At 40.5% G+C, this 13,733-nt stretch overlaps 1 long non-coding RNA gene across 2 annotated transcripts in view; it reads right to left on the reverse strand.

Annotated features, from left to right (window-relative positions):
* Positions 1 to 415: 415 nt before the first annotated feature.
* LOC117195795 (uncharacterized) overlaps positions 416 to 13,733 on the reverse strand; it is a 144,209-nt gene continuing 130,891 nt past the window's right edge. For both annotated transcript variants that reach the window (XR_004475601.2, XR_007476674.1), the window contains exons 4-5: positions 12,685 to 12,798; positions 416 to 2,625 (exon numbers count right to left, since the gene is read on the reverse strand). This is a non-coding gene — a long non-coding RNA (uncharacterized LOC117195795). The remainder of the gene's footprint in view (positions 2,626 to 12,684; positions 12,799 to 13,733) is intronic.

Genomic DNA, 13,733 nt, shown 5'->3' on the forward strand with positions numbered 1-13,733 from the left:
TTTATTATGAATACATGCTATGAATGCTGGTACTGCATTCTTCAGCTTTAAAAAAGTCTGCCTCTAAAATAATCTAAAAGGGGACTCGTTTTTCCAACAATTATTTCAAGAGCTCTGTTAAGTAAGCGGCCAAAAAGAGAGTAAAGGGCCACTGGATATTCAATTAGAGGGAGAGAATTCCTGTCAACTTTACTGGAGGAAAAAAGGCAAATCTGGCAGATGGGGGGCTTTCTACTCAATGCCCATGTGATTGCCCACAAAGCTCCTGGGATCGGGCGCTGGCAACTGCACATCTCCCTATTTGCACATGTATGGAAACACTTTTTGTGGAAGCTACTTGACAACATTTAATGTTTATTGTTTACTTGTCATTCCCAGAAACCACACACAGACTGTTTAGGTTACACCTAATGACAGTTTTTATTCATTTTACAGTTTAACATTTCTTTTTATTTAGCTTTTGTTATGGTTTAACAACTCCTTTCATTTGTTGGAATTGTAGACAAGTTTGAAATGTGAGCACACCCATAAGACAAACACACATCATTACCTTTCCCTCTCCTGGTGTGCAGCCTTTTGTGAAATCTGCCAAGGGAGTATAAATGCTGATGCATGGAGAACAGGGAGAGGGGAAGGATGGCTTCAGAATGCCCTGAGATTTCATGGATATTTCTTTGAGAACCCTTCTCCTGGTGAGATGGGAGCCGTGGGAGAGAGGTACTAGGTGGTCTACAAAGTGCAGGGCAATAATAAATAGTAAGACTTCAGCAAGGGTATTTCTAAGAATATAAAATCCCTGGGGAGAACAAGCACTTAGTTTCCTTTCCTCCTTAGTCCTTTGGCCAAGAAAATTATACTGACTTGTGATTAGAAAGGAATCACCATTGGAACATCTAAATACACATTTGCACTCTACCCAAAATTCTAATTACTTAAAATTGAGAGGTAGAGGAATGAATATTTTACTTGGATTGATTATTCATTCATGACAAATAATTAAGAATATTGACCATACTTTTCTTACTTCTGTTTCTGTACCACAATAGGACCAGAGAAATAAGGGAGCTGGTAGGTTTTATGTTCCTACCACCATGGATGTTTTAGGTTCTGGGTCCGCAGCTAACATCCACCAAGCTACATGATGAAAATAGATGTGAGCCAAGATGCCACATTTTGGTGTCCAGAAGAAGGTCATGGTACCTCAGGAAAAAATTTAAAATACACTTTCAGAAATAACCTGATACCCAAGTAGAATCAAAGCAGTATTGATTTTGGCAGTTGAAAATTTTAGCTGTTGGACTGGAGAAATTTGAGATAGAATGATAACAGTACTTTGCTGAAAGTTTGCGTGTAAGCAGCACCGTACGTTTCGGGGAATAACCAGGGCTTCCATAGCTACTTGTAGTGGTCCAGAGGAAGGAATGTCTCTAGGGAGGGTACAGCTACAGCAGGAGCTTTGTGAAGTGGGGAGGGCATAGGTGGAGGACCTAGGAACACAGCCATCTCACAGGTTGTGCCAGGGGATTTCATCGAAAGCAAATTGAAACTTCAATCTGGTTAAAAATGAATATTCCCAGCTATCAGTTTTTTCATGTACTGCTAATTTGGGTGAACCATGGGAGCAGATTTGCCACATTCCGTGGGTCTTGAAGCAGTTTGGTCTGTTTTTAGTTTTAGTTACCTGTTCTCTTAATCTTTTTTTTTGTTTTGTTTTTTTCTCCTTAATTTTCAGGCCATTTAGACTTGCACTGATGTTTAACTGTCTTCATGATTTAAAAAAATAAAAATCAGTGGCAAACGAATGTTTTCAAATATGAGTTAATAGTTTTACAACTTTTGCATATTTGTGGGTGATTTTATAACATTAAAAAGTTATTTCGAATAGGGTCAATCAGGCTCCTGTCACAGGGTGATGGAATACTGACCGAGAAAGCTCTGTGGTGTGGATGGTCAGAGAAACAGAAGCTGATGAGGAATAGAGAAAGGTGAGCTCAAGGAAACATGCCTTTCGTGGTCATGAACGCTGTGGCCAGGGAGGGCCAGTGGGGCCTGATGAAGAACGCACAGATGTGTCCACTTTCTATTAATACATATGACTGGCCCAAAAGAGCAGAAGGACAGAACACTACTTTACCACCCAGCAGCCAAGTAAGAGCCATTCCACTCATTCTCTTGATCGTTTTCCTCTCGTTTGAGACTCTACATTTCTCAAGTGACACTGTTTTATGACTCAAAATGACTGCAGAATTTTCTATTGCCTGAGTGTGAGCAGAGCAACCAGGGGGCTTCTGGAGTCTTCACAAAGTGCTGTGGGGGGAGGATGTTCACCCACTAAATACTACATACAGGGACTAGAGGAACAACACAAAGTCACATTTAATTGTTTCCTATATGTGTTTACAATATAGGTTAATAATAATAGTAGTAGTAGTAGTAGTAGTAAACCTTCCTCAAACGCACTTAAACAAGGGGGAGTTATTGGGTTATGTAACCGGACAGTCCAGACGTTGGGTTGGCATCAGGTGATGATGAGCTTGACCATTCAACCCTTCTGTTGGTTCCCACGTGGTCCTAAGATGCTTGTCCAAAGTACTCAAAGCTACGTATTTTCTGTTTCTTGTCTAGCTGGAAAAAGAGTTTATTTGTAGTGACATAGTCAACAAAAGTCCTGAGATTCACCCTGGTTCAAAACATCATGAAACTATCTCTGTGGCCAGAGGGTAGGTATGTTGATTGCTTAGTTTAGATTGCATGCCAGAGGGTAGGATCATGTTGCCTGGAATCACAAAGGCCCTACATGGAAATTAATGCATTGGCCAGGGGGAAATGATAAATGAATTCCAGAGATACAACTAAAAATGCCTGTTAAAATCTTTAATCTTTACAGCAACATTGTGAGTTAGGTAGTATTGTTACCCCATTTTTCAGATGAGAAAAATTTCCCAAGGACAAAGAGCTTGTAAGTAATGATTTGAGAATTAAAACCAGGTCGGTCATTCTAACTTTGTACCTCAAAGTCATTCTATTTTACTATGCTGTTATATAGCACAAATTAAGCACATATAAGGTTATTTGATCTAGACCAGGAAAGGATTTTAGGCTTTGTCTTCTATAAATTTCAGGTTGTAAAGGAACCTGGTTGAGAAGCTTAAGGGTTTTGAAATGATAAATAAGTAACTTTCTTTCCAGGAACTGAAAATCTTATTAATCGTTGATAAGAATTTTACTTAAATTTTTGGGAACTTTAAAAATGTTCTTTCATTCTTGTTTATGGAGAACTCAGAAGAAATATATGTACCTTGGGAACAAATCTCCGGTTGATTTTCGAATTATCTTATCATCCCAAATGCCACATGTAAAATTTGTGCTTTTTTTTTAAAATTTAGTTTGGACTGCATATGGCAAGGTGTAAAGCTTAGGAAGTCAAAGAAAAGAGAGGCTTGTAACAGCCAAATTGACTGGAGAATTCAAGAGCTGTTAGCATTATGAATGGAAGCTATTACCTGAAAAAATATTGCTGCAGGAGGTTTAGACTGGGACATTAAAACAAATCATTGTCCTGGGCATTGGAGTTAAATAAGGGGGCATGATAATGAAGTTTCATTGTCTTGAATCTGTGGGAAATAGATATTCTAGGGCTATGAGCTCAGAAGCATTAATGCTGTAGGACTGTACCTTGATGAGGCTCCTTTGGGGAAAAGGTAACGGAGCAAATTATGCTAGTGGTACATTGGCCTATCTTATAACCCACTTCTTATTTTAGAAATGCTTAATATTATTAATTTTCCTAAATGCCAGGGGAGACGGATGCTCAGAGATTTTCTAATTGCCCAAAGAGTTATATTCTAAAACTGGAAACCCCAGGTGGTCCCACCTCAATTCTGAATGGCAGGAGAGGAGTCCTGCTGCTGTTCGCTTTGGTTCTCTAGCGGAGCTGAGAACGGCTGAACTGTTTGGTCACTTCTCTCCAGCCAACTCTCGCCTGGCTTCTCAGGAATCATATCAGACAAGATTCAAATTGAGTGGCTGAACCATGACAGCAGGGGCTTTCAAAAAATCCGGATGGATTCTTTAATGTTTAACAACCTTTTCCTCACAGCCAAGTTTCTGAATTGACAGTGAAGCAAGGGGTGGGGTTGGGGGGAAGCCTATAAAATAAACAGAATCCCAAGGCTTATTTTAATCAAATTTCTTTCAAGAGGCACCTCATTTCTTACTTCTTTAAATCCCCTGCTCTGCCCAATAAGAAAGAAAAGGAAATGAGAGACACGAGTCTTTTTAGTATTGTAACATCTATATGTTCACTTTATAAATGTTATTACAAGTGCTGTTAATGTAAGATGAAGTAACAGATTTAAAATTCTGTGGAAAATAGAGATTTTGTTCTGCCTGTGTGGGCAAGTTGCAGTCACCTCGAAATGTCAGAGTCTTCGGGAACTTAAAGTGTTCAGCGCCTTTAAAACTAATATCCTTTTAGGGACAGAGACATATTTACCGAAATACATAACCCGGAAAATAAAGTTCTTTGCCTTGCTTTACACCCTGGAGTGTGATAAATTTTGTGGGCTGTAGAGTAAGCCAGTCCCCTTGTTTCTCAGAGGATTTAGTTCCATACCAGAATGCCATTGGAATTTTAGTACTCCATCTTTTGGCCTTTGGAATGACCATTTGTTTTGCAGAGTACATGATGTAAACTCCTCTGAAATGTTATTAATACCTTTTAACCATTTCCTGTAATTATTTCAATAACTTAAAGGAAAATTCCTGTTTTAAAAGATCCCCTTTCTGGTGTGGGGCAATTTATAGCCAATGTGTAACTCAACAGGAAGTCAAGAGAGCAATCACCAAGAGGAGTGAGACAGTCAGAGTTTCTCCAAACCAACACATAAAAGGATTTCTTGGGAACTAAAGTCAGCAGTAAGAGTGCAGGATTAGTCATCCTGGATTAGATACACCAGCCCCAGCATTCTTTCTCCTGAGGGGAAATGCCTAGTGTTCCATAGGAAAAGAGGAAGACCTTAGGATGTATCTCAGGATACAATCCACCAGTTGTTTCCATAAAGGGAAGAGATTACTTGAAAAATTTTTGTGTGGGAATATGGTAATAGAGGCAAATGGGAAAAAAAATGTATTGAGTCATCAAGTTCCCATAATTGGTTAATTTTTAGTTTCTATGTCTATGAATATTACGGCAAGGAATGATCAAGTCCTCAGTTGTTTTTAGATATAGAAACCTTTTTTGGTCCCATAATCTCAGAAAATATTTCAATAGGAAACGACTCTCAGTTTTTACCACCTACTGTAAACTATCAAAATGTAATGTATTTCCTCTAGGTATATGCCCAGGAGTGGGATTGCTGGATCATATGGTAGTTCTATTTTTAGGTTTTTGTGGGGGGTTTTTTTGCGGTACACGGGCATCTCACTGCTGTGGCCTCTCCTGTTGCGGAGCACAGGCTCCGGACGCGCAGGCTCAGCGGCCATGCTCACAGGCCCAGCCGCTCCGCGGCATGTGGGATCTTCCCGGACCGGGGCACGAACCCACGTCCCCTGCATCGGCAGGCAGACTCTCAACCACTGCGCCACCAGGGAAGCCCTATTTTTAGTTTTTTAAGGAACCTCCATACTGTTCTCCATAGTGGCTGTATCAATTTACATTCCCACCAACAGTGCAAGAGGGTTCCCTTTTCTCCACACCCTCTCCAGCATTTCTTGTTTGTAGATTTTTTTGAAGATGGCCATTCTGACTGGTGTGAGGTGATACCTCATTGTAGTTTTGATTGGCATTTCTCTAATAATTAGTGATGTTGAGCATCTTTTCATGTGCCTCTTGGCCATCTGAGCAGAAACTAACACAACATTGTAAAGCAACTATACCCCAATAAAAAACATTAAAAAAAAAGAAAATGTAGTAGGGAGTTGCTGTGCAATGGACATGAAGTTTGTGATGCAAGATAAGTAAATTCTAGAGGTTTGCTGTACCACCTTGTGCCTACAGTTAACAACACTATATTACACACTTAAAATGTCAGAGGGTGGAAGTCATGTTAAATGTTCTTACCACGATTAAAAAAGAAAGAAGGAAAAAGAGAGAAATACAGAGAGGGAGGGAGGGAGGATAGGAGGATGGAAGGAAGAGAGGAAGAAAGGAAGGAGCAGAAACACTAAAAAGTAACGTTTTAGAAAGTGGGGCCCTCGCTTGTTTTTCGAGGCAATGCTAGCTTGGGCAGAATTGGGTATGGGGTTGGGTTCGAGCCACTTTGATCCCATCTTGTCTCCAGTTCAGAGATTTCACTATATCCATTGGGATTCCTTATTGGCCCTGGGAAGGGCCTCACAGAAGCCACCAGTGGAGACCCTGGCCCTCCCCCCATGTTCATATACAGTTCAAAATAAAAGCTTAGTTTTCAAAAGGATACTACTTAAAGTGATGTGGAAATGAAAATAGTTTCCTTCTAGATGCTTTCCAGTTTGCAAAGTTCTGGATACATTTACCAAAGAGGAACCTGCCTCTTTCTGATTTTGTTCCCTACCTCCTTCCTCTGTTGAGACCTGTGACCAGTTTGCCTATTGGGAAAGCCAGCATGGGCCATGTATAGCAGCAGCTTCGATTGCATTTTCCTTTGATCTTCTTCTAAATCCCAAAGCCATTTTTTAAAAACATCAGAGCTGACAGATGCTTTGCAAAAAATGTCTTTGTCTCTATTTTTGTGATTAGTTTCTAAAGCAAACACATTTCTCGACAGCATTTAAAATGCACTGGTCATTTCTGTTTTTATTTTCTACTGTACAAATTCATGCAAAACTTGGTAACGTAGTATACTTTTAATAAAATGAGCTCCACAAAAAATTTTTGCCACAAATCACTGCCTTCTCAATGCCACTAAGTGAGCAGGATTTTATAAACCTCTCTGGTCTTAGGTGGATCAGACAACACGTCTGGGATTCATTGCTGTCCAGACACGTGGATCATCTAGACACTGTTTACTCTGAAGTCATTCTCTCTGTCCTACTGTTAAACGTTCCTGTGTCTCCCCTTTCCTCTGACCACGTGCAGTAGGTGGAGCTAAATGTGCCCTCCACTGCCTCACTGCAGCTCCTTGCTGTGATTTTGCTGTCTCAATTCTCACTGTTTGTCAAGTACTCTCAGTCTTCAAAATGGCTTGGGGTATTAGGACTTTGCCCTTGGTGATGTCTCCAGTTATTTTGATTTCTTTAGGTCATTAATCTGTATTTTTCCTACACCAGATGTGAGGATTTTTAAAATTAGTTTTGTTTTGTTTTAACCATATAAATGTTTGCACTCTCTGCTCCCCCAGTCATATCTTTGGAGAGCTATCTAAGTGGAAGGAAGAATTGGAAGAGCGACCAGGCCTCACCAAAGGCAAGGATTTCAGATGTTAGTTCACAGTACAGAGGGTTTTTTGTTTTGTTTTTGTTTTTTTTTGTGGTACGCGGGCCTCTCACAGCCGTGGCCTCTCCCGTTGCGGAGCACAGGCTCCGGACACGCAGGCTCAGCGGCCATGGCTCATGGGCCCAGCCGCTCCGAGAGGTGGGGCTTCCCTGGTGGCGTAGTGGTTGAGAGTCCGCCTGCCGATGCGGGGGACACGGGTCCGTGCCCCGGTCCGGGAAGATCCCACATGCCGCGGAGCGGCTGGGCCCGTGAGCCATGGCCGCTGAGCCTGCGCGTCCGGAGCCTGTGCTCCACAACGGGAGAGGCCACAACAGTGAGAGGCCCACGTACCGCAAAAAAAAAAAAAAAAAAAAAAAAGATGACAGAGGTGCCTTGAATACCTAGCCAGGAGTCACCAGGGAATGTGTGCACTTGATTAACTGAAGGCCCCAGGGAAAGAGTCTGACGAATGGTGTAGAGGAAGACAGAAATGCACTGAAGTCCAAATCTCAAGTTTTAGAATCTTGAAACCAAGAGAAGCTGCAGGAATGTTCCAGAATCCTATGAGACTCAGGGTTTCACTGATGAAAGAGACTTCCAAGAACTTCTCATAGAATTTTTTTTCATGAGAATGTAATTAATATTACACCAAGATTAATCCAAAGATTCTCTTGGAGCAGCTTGAGAGATTCAGATAGACTGGGGAAATAATTTATAAACTCCGCTCCCACATGTAACCACCATCACCAATTCCTCCCTGATGTCCTAGATTAGGGACCACATGAAAATCAAGGGCTTGTTCTGACATGGTGTTGCAGGAACGTGAATACTGGGGGACCAGAAACACAGGAGGAACTGACTGTCCCAGTGTCTGCATTGCCACCACTAGAGATTCATTTCTCTGAGACATGAAGCCTTTTCTTCAAATCATAGAATCTTAGAGATGAAAGGAATCTTAGAAATGAGCCCAATTCTACCATTTTATAGATGCATAAACCGAGGTACAGACCATTCAATGTGTCCAAAGTCACAGTTAGTGTGTTAGCTATTTAACTGTGACTAGAAATCAAGTCTTTTTAAAACTCATTCCAATTACTTATGTCTGAAATCTAACCTGAAGGAAATTTGCTGAAAGAATCCTGGCTGTCTTAGCCTGGGTCCCTCAAAAGCAGGGCCTGACACAAAGGATTCCTTAGAATTTATCTGGGAATATGATGTTAGGGAACAGGGGTATGGGGGCTGAGGGAGAGAAACAAGGAAGGAGGAAAAGCGAATTCAAGGAACAGTTATTAACAGTTATCCCCCTAATTGCACCAGGGGATTGGGTGACTGGTGCTCAGCCTCTCTGAGACCCTTATGAAATACACCTGGGGACAAAAGGAGAAAGCATTTATCCATTGACTTCCACTGGTCAATGGTGGCTCCACGAGCACCAAGTCCCTTGGACTTCCATATTGTGCATATAGGAATAGGGAGCATTTCCCACACTGTGGCATCACACAAGTTCCCAAGTAGGAAATGAGTAGAGTTTTAGCTTTCTGTGAGATGCTGTTGAAATGCAGCTTCAAGAAGTTGATAGAAACCTGCATTGAACCAGTAGCCACAGTATGGCTGGCAAAAGAAATTAGGTCAGGAGGATTCTGAAGGGCAGCATGGAGGTGTCTTCTGGACTCCAAAGAAGAGCTAAAAACAGCTGTGGGAAGGGGAGGAAAACTGCTTGGCATCCCTTCCTTACCACCCCTGAAAATAAGTCTTGTGGAATCAGCATCTTTGATGTTTCCCAGGCTCTTTATGTCTCTGGTCTGTATGTATCAGTGTCATTCCCCTTTCTTCTGGTAGGCTAGCTCTCTCCATGTGATGTAAATGTGGCCACCGATGCTTCCCAAGTTTAATATCTTACGTCTTTAATCCAGAAGAGGAACTACTCTGCCTCTCTCTGTCCCAAGTTTGAAAATCTCAAGGATGGAATATTGGCCTAGCCAAGGACAAATGCCAGCTCCTGGATCAGAAGGCAGGATCATAGAGGACATAGTGGGTGGCCTAGGGGAGAAGGCAGTTGTCATAAGAAAGAAGCATGGTATGTGATGGGTGGATGAAACAGTAGATCCCCACTAAACCAGCCCAGCATTTTTCCTTCTAGGTGTCTTCTACTAAAATGAAACTACAGTTGAAGAAATCACAGCAGATTAACATCTCAGTGGGCATTCTTCAAGCTTGGATGACCTCTGAGACAGTGGCAATAGGACCCAGGATAGACCCCTAATGAGGGGGAGAAAACACTTTGATGAGACACAGGGCCATTTTTCTGTTTTACTATTAACCCTAGGGTTATCCCTTGTTTCAGTCCTCCTAAAGACTAAAGATGTAGGCAATGCAATGCAATATTAATCATGAATAATTTTTAAAATCTTTTGGAAAAAGAAGAATCACAGCAGATTTTTTCCCTATCTTCCACTGCGTTTTTACTTAGGTTATTTTCTTCTTAAAGTGGAACTCCCTTGGAGATGACAAGAGGGAATTAAATCTTCAAATAGGATAAAAATGTTGGTTGACATTCTCGCATCAGAAAGTGAAAAGTCAAATGGAGATTTCAACACTTGATTTATCTAGAATACTTGTCATCCCCAAATAATAGCCAATATCCTTTGTTTACCATGCATCAGGCCATGTGCTCCGTGTTTTGTATGCGTTCATTCACCCAATCCTCAGAACTACCCTGTGAGATAGACGCTCTTCCCCTCCAGTTTTGCCAGTGGAAGAAATAGAAGTGCAGAGAAATGATGTGCTCTAGTTTTAACAGCTAGTGAGTGAGAGACCTGGGATTCAAATCCAGGCAGGTCCACAGCCTATTTCTTTAACCATTTTCCTAGATTGACTTTCTGATGAATTATGAAATTAAAGACTGTTCCGAACAGCTACAGTAAAAGGAAAAAGTGACTTTCAGATGGGTTTTTAATTGCAGACTTATTTTTATTTTGCCTGAATTATCCTGACTTCTGCCTCTACAATGGTATTTACATAAAACTGACATCTGTTAGGAATGTCATCTTGGTACATTCCCCTTCCAGACTTTTAGATATATTGTGTTAATATCATTCTCTATATTATTCACAGAGTTAAAACCATAAAGTAAACTTTTACAAAGTAAACAAAAATAAATAAACATTAGTAAACCTGATAATTACGGATCAGCAAAGTACATGGGAAAAGGAGCTTTCAAATATTTTCCACCTGAACGTAGATAGAAATGAGAACTTTATCTATGCTAATACTCTTGTAAAATACTGCCCATACTTATCAGTTATTAGATATCAGTCCTCTGATCTTCTGTTCTTGAGATAATCAGATTCAAGTACTGCCTATTAAGCTAAGAACTACAATTCAAGAGGTGTCCTGAGGGGAGCAGCATAAGCTTAAACACTGGCTCATCAGAAAAACAAACAAACAAACAAACACAATTGTGGGCCTCCTTAACCTTTAGTAATCACTAAATAATTTATATATGTATGTGTCTGTGTGTGTGCGTGTGTGTATGTGTGTTTAGTGGAGAAAAGTGTCCCTTCCCAGCCCTGCTTCCTGGAAACACTGGGCTCCATGAGAACAGTGTTTACACATAGCATCACCAGTCCACTCTTACTGAGCACATTCTGTCCCTGCAGCGGCTGTGCTAGAGGCTGGGACTACATCAGATTATATGCCACCGTGCCTCTCTTACAAGCAAAATGTAGAGACAGAACCTGCATTCAAAAAGATAAACAACTATAATGATAATCACATGCTGAGTTCCAAATGAACGATGCTAACAATAAGAGCTATGGAGAGACACGGACCGAGTGCTGACCGTAGGGGTGTGGTGATAGCAGTAGAGATGGGAAAGGTGGCATCTAGATCCCTGCTTGTTAGGGTCTTTCTAATATATGAATGCTTTCCCCAGGAGAATGTTGCCTGAATTTTAGGCACTCTTGAATCCAATGTTTTGGGGAGACTTTGAGGTTGAATTGGTAAATTATTTGTGCCAAATTTGGCATTATCACAGTTGAAATGAAAGTATTTAATTTTAAAAGAAGACTTTATTTTTGGTAGTGAAGTGGGAGCAACTTATCACAAGGTTGTTCTTTGCAACATAGCACAGAGGAGCAAAGAAAGAAAACTGCGTCTAATGAATCAAAATATCCTTTATTGGTGAATGCTATAAGAGCAAACTGTAATCCACTTTTTATGGTCGGAATGAGAGACTGAGAATTAATGGAAAAACGGGGAAATGTAGCTTTGGTCTAGAAATTGAGTGGTGAAACAGTGCCCGATAGTGATAATAATTGGAATGTATTGAATACGTCCGTCATGTATCATCTACTGTGCACATATCACCTTGAATATCACTTTTCTTCCAGCTTGGGTGGGAGTCCAGGAAGGAAGTAAGAGCAACAATCTGATTGGCAAACAGCTGCCCAGATGCAATAAAGAAATTTGCTCTTTTATAATTGTAAAAAAGAATATAAAAATAGAGTTCTACATGTGCCTGGTTAATGCTACAATCATTTCAACTCAGAAAACTGTGCATATTAATTGAGTAAATGCTATATTCCTAGAAAAAAAGGAGATCCAACAATCTCAAAGAGAAGCTTATTTATCTCTAATGTAACAGGCCAATTTAGAACAGCGTGTAGCTGTGCTCCACAAACTTTTAGGAATTTGAATTCCTTTCATCTTGTAGCCCCACCATTGATTACAAAGTTGAAGTCTGGGTTGCTGGCTCATAAAAGTCCTACTCATGGAAATAAGAGCCAAAGTCCAGGAAAAGCAGCTTGTCTTCAAGTTGGAGACAATTCAGAATTTATATACATGCCATTTTCACTTACATCCCATTGACTCCAACCTAGTGATGGTCATACCCATAGCCAAAGGATATGTAGTTTCTAGCTAGGAACTTGCTTAAGTGACTAGAATAGTGCCTGGCACATAATAAACGATCTGTTGGCTCTTTCTGTCATTACCAATATTATTATATCAATTCCCATTTTCTGGAGACTTGCTGAAAATGTATCTGGGCTGTTAAATCAAGGGACCAATTTGTGTCTTATCTTGACTTTGGAAGGTCCAAAGCATTGTCCACGTCCAGACAACTGACCTTCTTGTTTCACTCCTGCTCCTGCCACAGTCTTCCCCAGCTCTCCTCCTACCTTTTCAGCTTAGAAACCATGTAATCATCCTTGATTCTTCTTTCTCACACCTCAAATCCAATCCATCAGAAAATCTGGGCTATCTTCAAATAATATTCAAAATCCACTCACCCGAATTTAATTACATCTCCATCACTGTCATCTTGGTCCAAGGTACCATCATCTCTCGCCTGGATTCTTGCCATTGCCTCCTAACTATGCTCACTGCTTCCAAGATTTTGTATCCTGTATATGAAAATGCAAAAGAGGAAAAGTGTAGTAATATATTAAAACAATATTAACTCTGTTAGTATCTTGTAATACCTTGGGAGATATTTCTAATCTTGGAATATATTTCCAAATGTAAGTTCCTTAATGGCAAGGACCATGTCTATCTTGTTTATTGCTGAACCTTCAAGGTTTGGCAGTTAATAAATATGCAACAAAGAAATGAATATAGAGATACAAGTTCATTTAAAATATTCCCTCTCTAGTTCAGAATAACTCCAGAAATACCTTACAAATGCCAATAAACTGCTGGTACAAAACAATGAAAATTAGTGTTCCATATTGCTTTGGTCCCATCTGGAAAGCTTTCCTTCTTTCTATACATCTTTGTATCCATCTACCCATTCATCTATTGATCCATCCATCCATCCTTCCATCCACCCAAAAAATCCTCATTGAGCCCTTACCATGTGTCAAATATTGTTCTAGGTGCTGGAGATACAGTTGTGAATTAAAAAGATAAAAATATTTTTGCCCTAATGTAGATTCTTTTCTAGAAAAGGAAAACATCTAATAAGCAATTATGGAAAGGTATAATATTTTGATAATTGTAAGTGCTATGGAAAAATAATACATCAGGAAAGGGGAATAGGGAGTGCCGGGGACAGTGTGTTATTTTAGAGTGGTCAGGCAAGGTCTCACTGGTAGACATTTAAGCAGAGACCTGAAGGACGAGAGGGAGTGGCCATTTGGGTATCTAAGAGAAGGTCATTCCAGGCCAAGGGAACAGTAAGTGCAAAGTCCGTGAGGTGGCACCATGCTTGCTGGTTATTATCAAGGGGCCAGTAAGACTGGAGAAGATCAAGCAGGAGGCAGAATAGTAAGAAAGTCAGAGAAGTAGCAAGAGGCCAGCTCATTTGGGACCTTTTAAGCACCTTGATAGAGGCTTTTTT

Source organism: Orcinus orca, chromosome 3 (assembly GCF_937001465.1).
Source record: "Orcinus orca chromosome 3, mOrcOrc1.1, whole genome shotgun sequence".
In the NCBI taxonomy this organism is placed as follows: domain Eukaryota; kingdom Metazoa; phylum Chordata; class Mammalia; order Artiodactyla; family Delphinidae; genus Orcinus; species Orcinus orca.